Here is a 14,409-nt window from a genome sequence, read left to right as displayed (position 1 = left end):
CCTAACCCTAACCTTAACCCTAACCCTAACCCTAACCCTAGCTTCAGCCTTATTTCAATGCAAGTCTATGGGGTGAAATTTCAACTTTGTCCTAGAGACATGGGGCCACTTGCTCTTTCATCAGGAGCCCCCAAGAAGCGCCCACAGCAAATTTGGGGCTTCTAGTACTTGAGGAACCCTAACCCTAACCTTAACCCTAACCCTAACCCTAACCCTAGCTTCAGCCTTATTTCAATGCAAGTCTATGGGGTGAAATTTCAACTTTGTCCTAGAGACATGGGGCCACTTGCTCTTTCATCAGGAGCCCCCAAGAAGCGCCCACAGCAAATTTGGGGCTTCTAGTACTTGAGGAACCCTAACCCTAACCTTAACCCTAACCCTAACCCTAACCCTAGCTTCAGCCTTATTTCAATGCAAGTCTATGGGGTGAAATTTCAACTTTGTCCTAGAGACATGGGGCCACTTGCTCTTTCATCAGGAGCCCCCAAGAAGCGCCCACAGCAAATTTGGGGCTTCTAGTACTTGAGGAACCCTAACCCTAACCTTAACCCTAACCCTAACCCTAACCCTAGCTTCAGCCTTATTTCAATGCAAGTCTATGGGGTGAAATTTCAACGTTGTCCTAGAGACATGGGGCCACTTGCTCTTTCATCAGGAGCCCCCAAGAAGCGCCCACAGCAAATTTGGGGCTTCTAGTACTTGAGGAACCCTAACCCTAACCTTAACCCTAACCCTAACCCTAACCCTAGCTTCAGCCTTATTTCAATGCAAGTCTATGGGGTGAAATTTCAACTTTGTCCTAGAGACATGGGGCCACTTGCTCTTTCATCAGGAGCCCCCAAGAAGCGCCCACAGCAAATTTGGGGCTTCTAGTACTTGAGGAACCCTAACCCTAACCTTAACCCTAACCCTAACCCTAACCCTAGCTTCAGCCTTATTTCAATGCAAGTCTATGGGGTGAAATTTCAACTTTGTCCTAGAGACATGGGGCCACTTGCTCTTTCATCAGGAGCCCCCAGGAAGCGCCCACAGCAAATTTGGGGCTTCTAGTACTTGAGGAACCCTAACCCTAACCTTAACCCTAACCCTAACCCTAACCCTAGCTTCAGCCTTATCTCAATGCAAGTCTATGGGGTGAAATTTCAACTTTGTCCTAGAGACATGGGGCCACTTGCTCTTTCATCAGGAGCCCCCAAGAAGCGCCCACAGCAAATTTGGGGCTTCTAGTACTTGAGGAACCCTAACCCTAACCTTAACCCTAACCCTAACCCTAACCCTAGCTTCAGCCTTATTTCAATGCAAGTCTATGGGGTGAAATTTCAACGTTGTCCTAGAGACATGGGGCCACTTGCTCTTTCATCAGGAGCCCCCAAGAAGCGCCCACAGCAAATTTGGGGCTTTTAGTACTTGAGGAACCCTAACCCTAACCTTAACCCTAACCCTAACCCTAACCCTAGCTTCAGCCTTATTTCAATGCAAGTCTATGGGGTGAAATTTCAACTTTGTCCTAGAGACATGGGGCCACTTGCTCTTTCATCAGGAGCCCCCAAGAAGCGCCCACAGCAAATTTGGGGCTTCTAGTACTTGAGGAACCGTAACCTTAACCCTAACCCTAACCCTAGCTTCAGCCTTATTTCAATGCAAGTCTATTTGGTGAAATTTCAACTTTGTCCTAGAGACATGGGGCCACTTGCTCTTTCATCAGGAGCCCCCAAGAAGCGCCCACAGCAAATTTGGGGCTTCTAGTACTTGAGGAACCCTAACCCTAACCTTAACCCTAACCCTAACCCTAACCCTAGCTTCAGCCTTATCTCAATGCAAGTCTATGGGGTGAAATTTCAACTTTGTCCTAGAGACATGGGGCCACTTGCTCTTTCATCAGGAGCCCCCAAGAAGCGCCCACAGCAAATTTGGGGCTTCTAGTACTTGAGGAACCCTAACCCTAACCTTAACCCTAACCCTAACCCTAACCCTAGCTTCAGCCTTATTTCAATGCAAGTCTATGGGGTGAAATTTCAACTTTGTCCTAGAGACATGGGGCCACTTGCTCTTTCATCAGGAGCCCCCAAGAAGCGCCCACAGCAAATTTGGGGCTTCTAGTACTTGAGGAACCCTAACCCTAACCTTAACCCTAACCCTAACCCTAAACCTAGCTTCAGCCTTATTTCAATGCAAGTCTATGGGGTGAAATTTCAACTTTGTCCTAGAGACATGGGGCCACTTGCTCTTTCATCAGGAGCCCCCAGGAAGCGCCCACAGCAAATTTGGGGCTTCTAGTACTTGAGGAATTTTAAAATTTTAGTTTAAAATTGTAATATACATATATATATACATATATACATATATATATATGTACATACATATATAACATGCACATATATATATGAATACATATATATATGTATATATATATATATATATATATATATATATATATATATATATATATATATATATATATACATACACATACATACACACGTTTAAAATTGTAATTGTAATACTATATATGTGTGTGTGTGTGTGTGTGTATATATATATATATATATATATATATATATATATATATATATATATATATATATATATATACATATATATACATATATATTTAAAATTGTAATTGTAATGCTATTAAACTGCACAGTGAATTTGATCACGTAAAACCAAAAAACCAAAGACCACATACAAACTCCAATATTTTTTCGTGACGTCATGATCGACTGCGAGCGTGAAAAACGCCGAAATAAACGCCAGACAACCGACGTCAGTTTATACTTAACATTAAAACAATTATTACAAAACATTTCATGTTGTACATTGTACATATGACAATAGACACCTATATCTGCTACCGAAACGTCACTTCGTAAAACGCCGAGCAAGCTAGAAGCTGAAGGCGGAAGTTCCAGGAAGTGAATCCTCTCTTTTCCATCTGCTTTCTCGCAGCTCCGCTCTGCGCCTGTTTGTAAACATGCGTCAAAAGCACGTGATTCGGACTACCGTCTTCCGGGGATTTGTCCAATCACGAAACGGGGGTGTGTACGGGCTGGGCGTGGCTTGGCTGTGTCGCTTAGTAAACAGCAATGTGTTACGGGATTATTTTTTTTTCGAGCCGTACAATTGCACTTGCACCTCCGTGTGTTTTGTCATAGTTAGGTGGATAAGTGAAGGTTGCATTAACTAGAGAACTCTTGTGGGTAAGTTCCGAGAGGACTTGTTTTATCCACTGCCTGACCATAGAATCACATTTATGGATGATATGGGTTACGCTTATCAGGACGTTCGGCATTGGAATTTAGAAAAATACATACCGTTTTCATCGCTTGCAAATATTTAAACGCATGTGTACTTTATTTATCATCCAGTGGCCTTCTTTTTTCTTTTTCTTTTTTTTTTAATCAACTACGAACTCCTAATGATATTTTAATCTCACGAGAGCTCAAGAAGAATTAGCCTACGCCCGTGATTTATGATGCAGAGTGCAGGCTTCGACGTCACCCGGAAATAAACAAGAGATCTACTCTCAGCTGTTTCCTTATAAAAGATGTCCGTGCGCAGTTTGTTTTCATTCCGGGCGGCGGTGCCAGTGAGAGGCAGAGCAGAGAGGCAGGGTGCGATGAGGATGCTACTGCAGGAGGATGTTGCGCACTTCATTTTAACCGAGGAGTAAGTGGTCTGAACATCCCAGTTGGTACTGCGTTATGTCTTTCTTTGTTCTGTGCATGTCCAAATATAGTTTGTTTCTTTTGTTGTTGATGAGTATTCGTGACTGTTTAGACTTTGATGCTTGATTAAGATTCTCATATTACATAAAATTTCAAGTCTGCAAGTTCGCCCATGTGTTTAATTTGAAGTTGTGGAAGGGGATGAAAGTACTTTATAATAATGTACAAAATGTTTTCTGAATATTTTTTCTCTTTTTTAATACTACTGAAAACTGACTTACCCGGTATAACTGAACTTGTCAGAATGGATCAAAGCGTATTGATCATTATTAAATTAATTATATGATCAATTATAATTTTACCGCTTTTACATCTGCAATGAAATTTAAATTAGTTGTTTATTCCCTGGAAAAAAAAATGTTGAAAATATTTTCTCAGTTAAGTTGACATTTATGTAACTGTACTTGTTCAGCTAAGGGAGCATTGTAATTCAACAGTGAGTATGCCGGCTGCACCACTGCCTTGACTCAGCCTCGTCCATCCAGAGGTTTCTATGTCATACGCACTTTTTATTTCTGATGTAAACAAAGCTCCACATGTAGTACTTCTTTTTGGACAGGAGATGGCGCACTTCATCCACCCTTCCTCGGCTCAGGTAGCGCCAGTCTGCGGTTCATACGGAGGAGCTCTGACGCAGCACGGAAAGAGGTTCATTTATACCACATCGCCACAATTACTGAAAGGGCTAGTTGACACCTTTATATGAAATAAAAGCTTGAAAAGGCTTTCAAATTGATTGCCTTAACATGTGATGGAGTGATTGATCGTCGGATAGGTTAAGAATTCTAAAATCTGAGAAATTTTAAAGAGGAAATTTCCTTATTCAGCTGCAAAACAATGTTGAGGGTGGATTATACAGTAGTGCTGCAGACCATTGTGCATATCTGCTGTTGTCATAAGATTATAGTTGAGTAAAAACAAATATGATTCTGAAAATTCAGGAACTTTCAGGAGCCATCTGTTCAAACATCTTCGATATTCTTACGTCAACCAAGATCATTTTTATGGGACTGTCCACCACCATTTCAGAAAGCGCTGAGCGGACAGGAAGGATGTCCGTTTTCCTTCGTTGTTACACTTGACTTGTATGGAAACACGTGTCTGCAATCTTTTTCAGACGGTGCAGCAGATAAAGCTGTCTGAGACTTGTTCATCATCTCGCCGTGGGAGGTGTTGGACACCATGATGGCAATCTCAGTGAGGTCTAACTGGTCACTTCAGCCAGGTAACAACAGAGGGAAGGACAGTGTTTGCTCAGGTAAGACACTATGGAAAGAATATTTTATTTATATTGTTTGTTTTAAATATATATCTGCATGGACACAGTAAGGACCTTTGCCCATTGTTCCCAACACAGCCAAAACCATATCAATGGGGCGCACTGGGCACTTTGCCAGAGGAAGGATTAAGGTTTAGGAAGTGGAACAGGCATGGCTGATAGATGGCATGGCTAAAATTAACACAGTGCCCACTGGATGAGGTGCACAAATAGCCGACAGGAAGGCACTTGGCACAGCCTTGAAGGCTTTACTGTCTTTGTCAGCATTAACCTTAACCACCTCCATCGTAAAATACCACATATATCTACAGTGGTTTTAAAGAGTACAGCAGATATGCTATACAAATAGTAAATATTATCCAACTACTGCACTTTTATGGAAGTATTTACTATAAAAATGTATTATATGGTCCCATTATTCAGTAAAGCATTCAAATGAATGTGTTATAAATCTGTTTTGTAGACAGACTGTACTTTTATTAGTAAGCACTGGCCTCCTCCTTTGTGTTGCTGTTGTTATCGTGCATGGGATGCTGCTGCACATGCAGAGTGAGGATCCTCTCAACCTCTAAACTCCAATCAATACTCCCAGCATCTACCAGGCCACCCCAACCTAACATGCTTTGATCCTCAGATCCTTCACGTTTCTTGAGGATTCAAGCTGATTCTTCTTTCATTGGTGCCCTCTTTTCTCTCTCTGTCCTTTAAGTTGAAGTCATCGGCTCTATATCCATCGCCTCGAGCGGGGAATTAGGACACCCCGGTCTACAAGTGCCCAGGGAATAACACTTCCAGCCACATTAAATTTTCAGTGGAAAACCTAGACTTGTAACAGTAAGATTAAGAAAAGATAAAGACTCCAAACTAATTTGTTCAAAATCGAAATAAAATGCATATTAATTAAACAATAGGGGTAAGGAGTTCAATAAGGGCCCTACACAAAACAGAATAAAAAACGAAGGTCGCACTTTTGCTTTCGCTCCGCAGGAAGCAGCCATCCACACTAACAAAACATTGTATATTAATGAGAGCCCATTTGTCAAATAAAGATCCTCAGCCAATTAAGCATAAATACTTTGTTTACTTTTATAAATGTTGTAGTTTAAACTTGCGAGTTTTGAGCTTCATTACTGAAGACAAGGCTAGTAGGGAAAGTCATGTTGAAATCGTCACTTTTGAAAGACAACCATGTCTGGTCCTCTTGCTGCCGCTGAATGTTTGCAATTTTGTAGCCAAGGCTACAACAACAATAGGCTAATCCGGCAAAATTAAGACCTTCTGCGTCAACAAATTGACTACAGACGTTTGTTCTGAGAAATCCATTTGTTTATTTATTTATGTATATATATATTTTTTTTTCAATTAAGCCTGAAGTTGGACATAGAAGAGCCCTTCAGGATTTTGGTGCGTTATCATCTTTATTTCTCACTTAAATAACCAGCAGCATAAGCAACTTCTTGATAAATTATGTTATTGGTTGTGGACTATCGTTGTGAAAAAGCGACAGACCACAGTTTTTTCATATCTGAGAAAATATGTCATCCATCAAAACAGAGAAAATGTAAATCATCATTGATGCTTCTGATTTTTTTGCACTGTAAAAATGTTTTTATTTATCTTCCCAGCTGCCAGCTGCGACTTATATGTCAAGTGAAGAATCAGCTGATCAAGGTATGTGAAGCATCAGATAAACAACAAAGACTCCTAAAATAAACTCTGCAACTGAGCCAACGCTGACTATTGACAAGACAGGAGCGCTGTCCTTTTGAAGAAACAGAAATAAATATTTGTGACATGAATTGATGTTTTGTGTCACCTTTGGGGTGATAGTATTCTTAATCCCTTCATTTTGCAAGTTGATGTCTTAGTTTACGTGTTGATACAACTTCATATTTTCATTGCACCAGTTCTTGCATTTAATTTGGGCCAGACTTGCAGCAAGATTAATTAGAAGAGCACCTTTTCAGTAACGTTCCTCTCTTTTCCTGTTGTAACCCAAAGGATCCCAAAAAGATCACAAAATGAACCAAGAGCCCGCCAGCAATAAGATAATTTCCCAGGTTGCTTTATCCCTTAAGACTGATCTTTATCTAACTACACTCGCATATTCCGTTATTATGCAACCATAATTGAAATTAAAGTAATAGATACCCTGTCAGGACCTCTCGGACCCTAAGTCACTCATGCACCTTCTTCCAACGCCTACTGAGATGTGGATTTAAAATGAGGATGGTCATATAATCTACACTGAAACCAACTAACGCACGAGTGTCAAAAAAAAAATCACAGCACCAATCTCAGTAAATATTGTTGCATGTTCCGTCAGCGTAAACGGAACGCTTCCGTAGTCTGCGTTTCAGAAAGCCCATTGGCTCTCTTGTTGCTTATGCAACGGATGCATGAGCTGGTGATGTGCCTTTAAAACCAGTGGGTTGTCAGGTGATCGAGGAGACTCAGTCGGCTCAGCCTCACAGGCTGAGGAGCAGGAGAGCATCTCCGGCTGCAGAGAGGGAAGCGCCACGGGATGAGGGCAGCGGAGAGGGAGAGAGACCCAATTATAAGGGCACACTTGGGGGAGGAGGGGTGGCGATACAGCGACGTCACAGGATGGGGATAGGGGAGCTGCGGTGGTAGGGTCCCTTTAACTGCAGTCTGCTCATGCTCACTGGCCTTTGCCAGGCAGCCAGCAAGTGCGTTTGTGGCTCCGTTCTGATGAAGAAATTGCGTGGCGCGGCCACAGGAGTGGCGTTAAAGCGCAGAGAATTAGTGCTGCGTCACACCCGGGCCAGAGGAATAGCTCGATCGTGCGCATGTGCACGGAGCAGAGTGTCTTGTTTGTGTGTGTGTGTGTGTGTATGCGCGTGCGCAGGCAGGTCTGCTCCGTTTCGGTGTATATGTGTCAGTCCGGAGTAGCAGCCTGATAGCAGTTTATGCTGCTGCAACAAGATGAAAATAAAAGAGTGCGTGTGTCTAAGGGGCGAGCGGAGAGAACAGAGGGAGGCAGATACAGAGAGGGAGGGAGAGCCGATTCAGTGAGAGCGAGAGAGAGAGAGAGAGTGAGAGAGCTAGAGAGAGAGAGATTTTGGATTAGTTGCTACGTCACTTTTTCATGTGAGAAACAGAAGCTGAGATAACAGAAGCCCCGAGTCATCGAGTTCTCAAGCCGAAGTCGACACTGTGCTTTCGGACGAGCTCGTCGTTCTCCTCTGCTACCTCTTCCTCCTTGGTAGTTTTGATCGGCTCTGCCTGTCGCTTCGCTATATATGTGTGCGTGTGTGTGTGTGTAAGAGTGTGTGTCTGTGTGTGCTGTGTAGTTCCTGTGGGCTGATATCGGGAGTTTCAACATGGATGCTGAAGATGTGACACAGTTTCTCTAGGTCTTGTTTTGATGGCATGGTAAGGTGTGTGTGTGTGTGTGTGTGTGTGTGTGCGTGTGCGTGCGTGCATATCGTACGGCCAGATGTGCAACAAAGGAGTTAACAAAAATAATATTCTGGACGGCTTCCTAATATCACGGCCGAGCTCAGGGAGGAACGTTTTGCCGAGAATTATCGAGGTATAAAAAGATCCTTTTTTTCTCCCCTCCTGGCCATCACCTGAAGAAGTGCGGATGATTGTGTTACGTCGTCGCTAACGGCTGAATACACTCGCGCAATGTCGCCGTCTTTGACGTGTTATACAACAGAATTATACGTTTGATACACCTTTTCTACGGCAGCGTGCACGGACGGAGCCGAGAGGACGGCGGAAGCAGCCCTGTTGGATTCAGCCAGAACGATGGTCGTTTTTCACTTCTCTGGGTGTGTGTGTGTGTGTGTGTGTGTGTGTGTGTGTGTGTGCGTGTGTGTGTGTGTGTGTGTGTGTTTTGTATACATTTCCCCGGGATGAAGTGTTGAGCGGCGGCCTACTTGCTGTGTTGAACTCTTGATGGAGCAGGGTGAGTGTGGGGCAGGGATTGGTCGGGCTCCAGCTGAACGCTGCCATCAGACAACAGATCAGGCCTGGTGTCTGCGGTCAGCGCCACCTTTTTTTTATTAGTCATGTGATTTATTTTCGCTTTGGGACTTTGCAAAAAACAAAAAAACAAAACGTTCCCGAGTCGCGTTAGCTTCTGCGTAGTTAGGCGAGATGGCGATGGTGACGCAGTCATTTCTCGGCCCTTGTCTCTCTCCTCTCCGTCTCGGAGTTTGTCTCTCCATCGTCTCTGGTCGCGGGGACAGGGAGTCACTGAGGGGTCTAAATGTCGCGGCACAGGATTGGGGGAGTGGGGGTGTGGGGGTGTGTTGTTGGGGTGTGTGGGTGTGAGAGGGTGTGAGAGGGTGTGGTGGGGGGGCTGGGTGAGGCAGAAAAGGGAGAGAAGTTGTTTACCTTGCTGTCTTTGCGACTCTGCTGCCTTGGCTCCTCTCCAGCTCACTTCCTAAAGCTGCTGCATCACAGGCCACGGTGCCAAAGCCATGCTCTCATTGGATGGAGTCCCCACCCCCCTCCCTCCTTTAACCCTCCCCCGTCCAGGAGCACTTCATTCGTGGCTAATCATTAGCAAGCAGCTCGAGTTCAGCGTCTCATATTTTTGCAAAGTGCTTGTTATTATGTCTTGTTTTGCGGTGACGTCTAAAGTCTTTATAGCTGCCTGCGTAATGTGTAGTGGCAGAAGGCTTCAGGACCTCCTAATGTGCTGCCTTGCATGCGTTGTTACAGAGATGTGGTGTGGAAGAAGCTAACACCTCACAGCGAGTTTCCTGTATGGAAATTGAAATGACAAAAATGATGTATTTGTTTGACAGGTTCAGTTCACTACATTCAATCAATCAGAAAGTGAATACTTTCCCGATGTCTGATTTGTTGCGACTTTTCTCATGGAGAGCTTCCTTTACGTAATGATGCAGAGTGGTCATGCGAGTGGTCAGAGATTACCGATAGATTCTGGCAATTGTGCAGATTTGAGATGGCGTGTCCCCTCTAGAAAAATAATATCATCACTTCTCCGTGCTTTTGTGACAGCTCAGCATCTTCCCAACTATCTAGCACCTGCGGGTAGAGCGGGTTCGTCAGGAGGATGGATTCTCAGCCCTCGAGGGGGGAGGTCCGCCTGGTTCTCCTGCTGGAAGTCAAATGTCTAAATGCTGAGTTGCTGCCTGACTTGGCAGGGTCTGAGCTGCTGCTCCAGCTTCTCCAGTCTGTCTTTCTCTTCTCTTTCTCTATAATGGCAATGGCAAAATATGTGACAGCTACAAATTTTCTGTAGAAACTGAATGCAATCCTCAGTATTTAGTACTCACCCCTCCCCCAGCCCCGTCACCACTGTGTTGGCTCATTTCTTTTGAATGTGTTTTTATCCTACAATTTGTAATTCTGTCAGTCTATGTCGCCTTCACGCCAACACATGGCGGAATGAAGTCAGTCAGATACAGAGGGACAATTTTCTCGCTGTCGTCTGATTTGTTACGCATTGGCGTTATTTGTTGTTGTTGTTTTTTAAACAAAGCTGTTGCTCCTCTTTGCAGCACAGCCACAACTAACAGATCAAAAAAAGACGATTTCCTCCCAGCGTTTGTACTTTTTCTGTGTAAATACAGGCCATCGCGAAGATATTCGACCCCCTTTGCCCCCCCGGGGGCATTTCACAGCTCCTTCCTGCCTTTCCTGCTGACCACTCTCTGAAGGCAGTCTGTCCCTTTAAATCTTTTATAAGCATTACACAACAGGGCCAGTGGCACACAAGCAACAAACAAGCAGAAAAAAAAAAAAACTGACAGGGTCGGTTCAGCCGGCCGGCCAAAGGAACCAGACACCGGCAGGCGGGGGACAGGGAGACGAGTCCCCTGATCAGAGTCGTCACTGTGGCTACAGAGCAAACATGCATGAGACACGTCGCACACCGACTGACACAAGCTAGCACACTAAGAGCTTTGACGGGGAAACAAAAAAAAAAAAGGCTGACCGTGGCATGTCCAAATCCCGATAAGGACTTGTGAGGGCTGTTAGGGATTACTGTGGAAATCAATGTGAATTGCGTGGGATGTTTTGATAGTGGGGCCAAAGTAAAGGAAGTGGCATTCATTCATGGGAACTGTCATGTTCAGCAAGGGGAAATTTAGGCAGGCCCAGGAAGGGCGTGTGACCTGCATGAAATCTTTTCTTTTCCTTGTTGTTTTTTTTCCTTTACCGAGGCACTTGGCAACAAGTCGATGAACTGGCCACTACCTGTTCCTGCCCCGCCCACTCTGTGCACTAGATCTGCTGCGTGCCCATGTTGCCAGCAGTCAATCTGACGCTCCTCTCCTTTCTCCTTCTTTCTCCCCACAGTGGCCGTGTGCTGCCCCGTCTGCCCTTCTGCTGTGGAAGAGGGAAAAGTGAGATACTTGGTGGAGGGGTGACGGCAAATGGATGCAGGTGAGCGCCTCCTACCTCCCTCCCCCTCCTGTTGCATGTGTGTCGTGCCTGTTCTTGTTCGGCCCAATCTCACCTGGATCAGATGTCAGATCAGCAGCGTGGGTGCGTTCAAAGACATTTTGAGCCGCTGTCGTAGCGCTTTCTCCATAGTTCTACTTTCTCCTTTATCGCCCCAATAGGCTGCCTTTCACCGCTCTTTCCTGAAACGAGGTGGCGAATTAACGCTACTTCCCGTCCAAAAACAGCCCAAAGAGCGTCACGGAAACAGGTCCCGGACCATCTTCGAAATGTTCTCCGGAAGATTAGGGTAGCCATCCAAGGAACGATCCAGAAGATCATTGTGGCCTCTGCGTTTGTTCTTTTAGTGAGTGAGTGAGTGAGTTAGTTTTATAGCAGGCGTAGAAAAATAAATGGTACAGTCTCCTTAAAAGATGTAAAAATAACAAATTAAAAAGTTACTAAAAACACGGCAGTGGCTGGAAGTAGCGAAACAAATGAAAAACACCACTCAGAATCCAACCACAATAGATAACATTGACACAGACATACACTACCAGTCAAGAGTTTGAACACACCTTCTCATGCAATTTTTCTTTCTTATCTTTACGACTTTCTACAATGAAGATAGATACTGAATACATCAAATGTATTGTCCAAAATATATGTAATTATGCAGCAAAGAAAAACAAGTTAAATAACTCTAAATATGCTTTTTATGAAAGGTGGCTATTTTAAAGAATTTGAATATTTAAAAAAAAAAAAAAAAAGTGGACTTGGTCCAGGGTGTCACCCTGCCTTCGCCCTAAGACAGCTGAGATAGGCTCCAGCACATCCCCATGACCCTGAATAGCAATAAGCGGGTATAGAAGATGAATGAATGAATGAATGAATGAATGAATGAAAAAAATATATTTTTAAACTTTTATTGTTTTATACATAATTCCATGTGTGTTCATACGCAGCCTTCAGTGAGAAACTGCAATGCCAATAGTCATGAGAATCAAAGAAAAGACTTTGAATTGATCGGGTGTGTCCAAACTTTTGACTGGTATATGTATTTCATTTAAAAAGAACTTACACTGACAGGACCAGACAGGCACGCAGAACTGGTCACTTATCTCCACACGGTCTTCTTTAAATTAAATTAAAAATGTTATTTATGTCTGGACATTTTAGAGTCATGTTTAGCAATTGCGGCTAGCCGTTTCAGCATTGTCCACGCGGCTAAAGCACACTGTCTCATACGCCAAACAAAACCAAAAAAAACAAACTTAAAACATTCGCCCTACTTCGTGATGGACGTAGTGGCGCCACTTTCCAAACTCACGACTTGAACACATTAAGGAACACTCACCGCACCGTCCGTGACCAATCGATGGATCGTGCTCCTTGCTCGAAGCAAAACAACAAGAAGAACTCCGTCTCGCGCGAACGGCTCAATGAGTCACTGCCACCCGGTGGCCGCCGTCCGCAACAACATATTAAAACGACAGATTTAAACCTACGTGTAAGAAATGAACATGTATACCACCCGGTTCCATCGTCTATTCGGAAAAATAAACAATGCAGGAAGCCAACTTGCAAGACCTAATGCTAACACAGGCGCGACATTTGAGTGATGGGGTCCAACGAGGTTTTAACAATTAACTACTCCTTTTTCAAACGGTAAGGCCCTCCAGTTGAAGATGACAAACGCTGCCTCCAACAGCTGTTGTTTGTGTTTGTTCTTTGGCTCCTAGAGATCTCATTGGAGGCAACAATAAGGAACCAGGGCCGTGTGTGTGTGTGTGTGTGTGTGTGTGTGTGTGTGTCACTACTGGTAACGTATCTCTACTCTATCTCCACGCAAAACATTCACTCCACCACTTTTGTCTTTCTACTGCCACATTCAGGATTTGGAGGACACTTTGTCTTTATCTGTTCTCTGGTTTCATTTCGCAAGTGATAAAAATGAAGTACCTGATGGGAAATGTTGAAACTGCTCCATCTCACAGAAACAATTAATTGTTCATCAGCGGACTGTTCGGAGAACATTCTTTGTGGCTTGAGATTTAAAAAAAAAAAAAACTGGCTCTGATTCATTTTAGTCATATCCAGGGTCCACAACACTGCAGTATCAGCAACTGCTTGACAGCTAATTTGTCTTTTGCCTGGTTTATTTCAATAGAATGCAACTAGCTGTCTGCTGGTGCTGCTCAGGCGTCCACCTGACAAAGACCCCACAGAGAAGGTTTTGAAAGAGGTGAAACATGGAGGGCAATCGGGCAGAACCTCACATAGCACACTAAAATGAACCAATCAGATTTATTACAGCCAGTTGATATAAAATTGTATACTTAGCCTATGAGTAACTCTCTTTATCACGACCTGGTGACTGGCCTTTATGTACTGCTGTACTCAACTTGATGGTGCAGTGTGTAAAACTATTATATATATTGGGGGGGAAACTTCTCACACTTTATATGGCAGTGTTCATTCACTCACCCTCCCTTGCGCAAAGCTTGCTAGTGAACGACTGCAGCCTTTGCACATAAAAAAGGATGTCGTCCACAACAGGCTAAACATGAGGTTCTCATGAATATACCAACTTCAACCATGTTTAACCAGTTAGCAAAACTTGAGGTCATTATGACGCAAGATTGCCAGTATTACAGTGCCTCCTTTTTCCAACGAGAGTAGCGTTTGGTTTTCGTTTTCGTTTTTGTTTTTGTTTTTGTTTTCTTCTTCTTCTTCTTCTTCTTCTTCTTCTTCTTCTGTACTTAGTGTGAAAATACCATCCAATTCTTGTAAAAGAAAAAATGGTACTGTAAAGCCCACACTTGTTTTCATTGGAACTAAATGAAGGTATTGATTGGTAGTTGAATCCCTGTGTCAATTGAAAATGACGTTAAACTCCCGGGAAAAAAATGTTTGTTTTTTGTTTGTTTCATTTGCCCCCCTTGGAAGCTGGTTTCAGATGGTGGCTTAGAGTACTGTCATCCATCTAGCACCATTTGAAATCAGTGTTCT

General features: G+C 43.7%; 1 long non-coding RNA gene across 8 annotated transcripts in view; it reads left to right on the top strand.

Annotated features, from left to right (window-relative positions):
• Positions 1–3,089: 3,089 nt before the first annotated feature.
• Positions 3,090–14,409, top strand: part of LOC142898763 (uncharacterized) — a 22,088-nt gene continuing 10,768 nt past the window's right edge. Inside the window, exons 1-8 of one of the 8 annotated variants that reach the window (XR_012928641.1) lie at positions 3,090–3,200; positions 3,562–3,669; positions 4,288–4,376; positions 4,846–4,986; positions 6,375–6,411; positions 6,633–6,678; positions 7,009–7,067; positions 11,314–11,400. This is a non-coding gene — a long non-coding RNA (uncharacterized LOC142898763). Of the gene's footprint in view, positions 3,201–3,561; positions 3,695–4,165; positions 4,377–4,845; positions 4,987–6,374; positions 6,412–6,632; positions 6,679–7,008; positions 7,068–11,313; positions 11,401–14,409 lie in introns of all 8 variants that reach the window. The other 7 variants (XR_012928639.1, XR_012928642.1, XR_012928636.1 and 4 more) reach the window with 7 other exon arrangements.

Source organism: Nelusetta ayraudi, unplaced genomic scaffold, assembly GCF_046127955.1.
Source record: "Nelusetta ayraudi isolate G7.1 ecotype Tasmania unplaced genomic scaffold, CSIRO-AGI_Nayr_v1 ptg000070l, whole genome shotgun sequence".
Classification (NCBI taxonomy): domain Eukaryota; kingdom Metazoa; phylum Chordata; class Actinopteri; order Tetraodontiformes; family Monacanthidae; genus Nelusetta; species Nelusetta ayraudi.
This window is presented reverse-complemented; position numbering and strand designations above follow the sequence as displayed.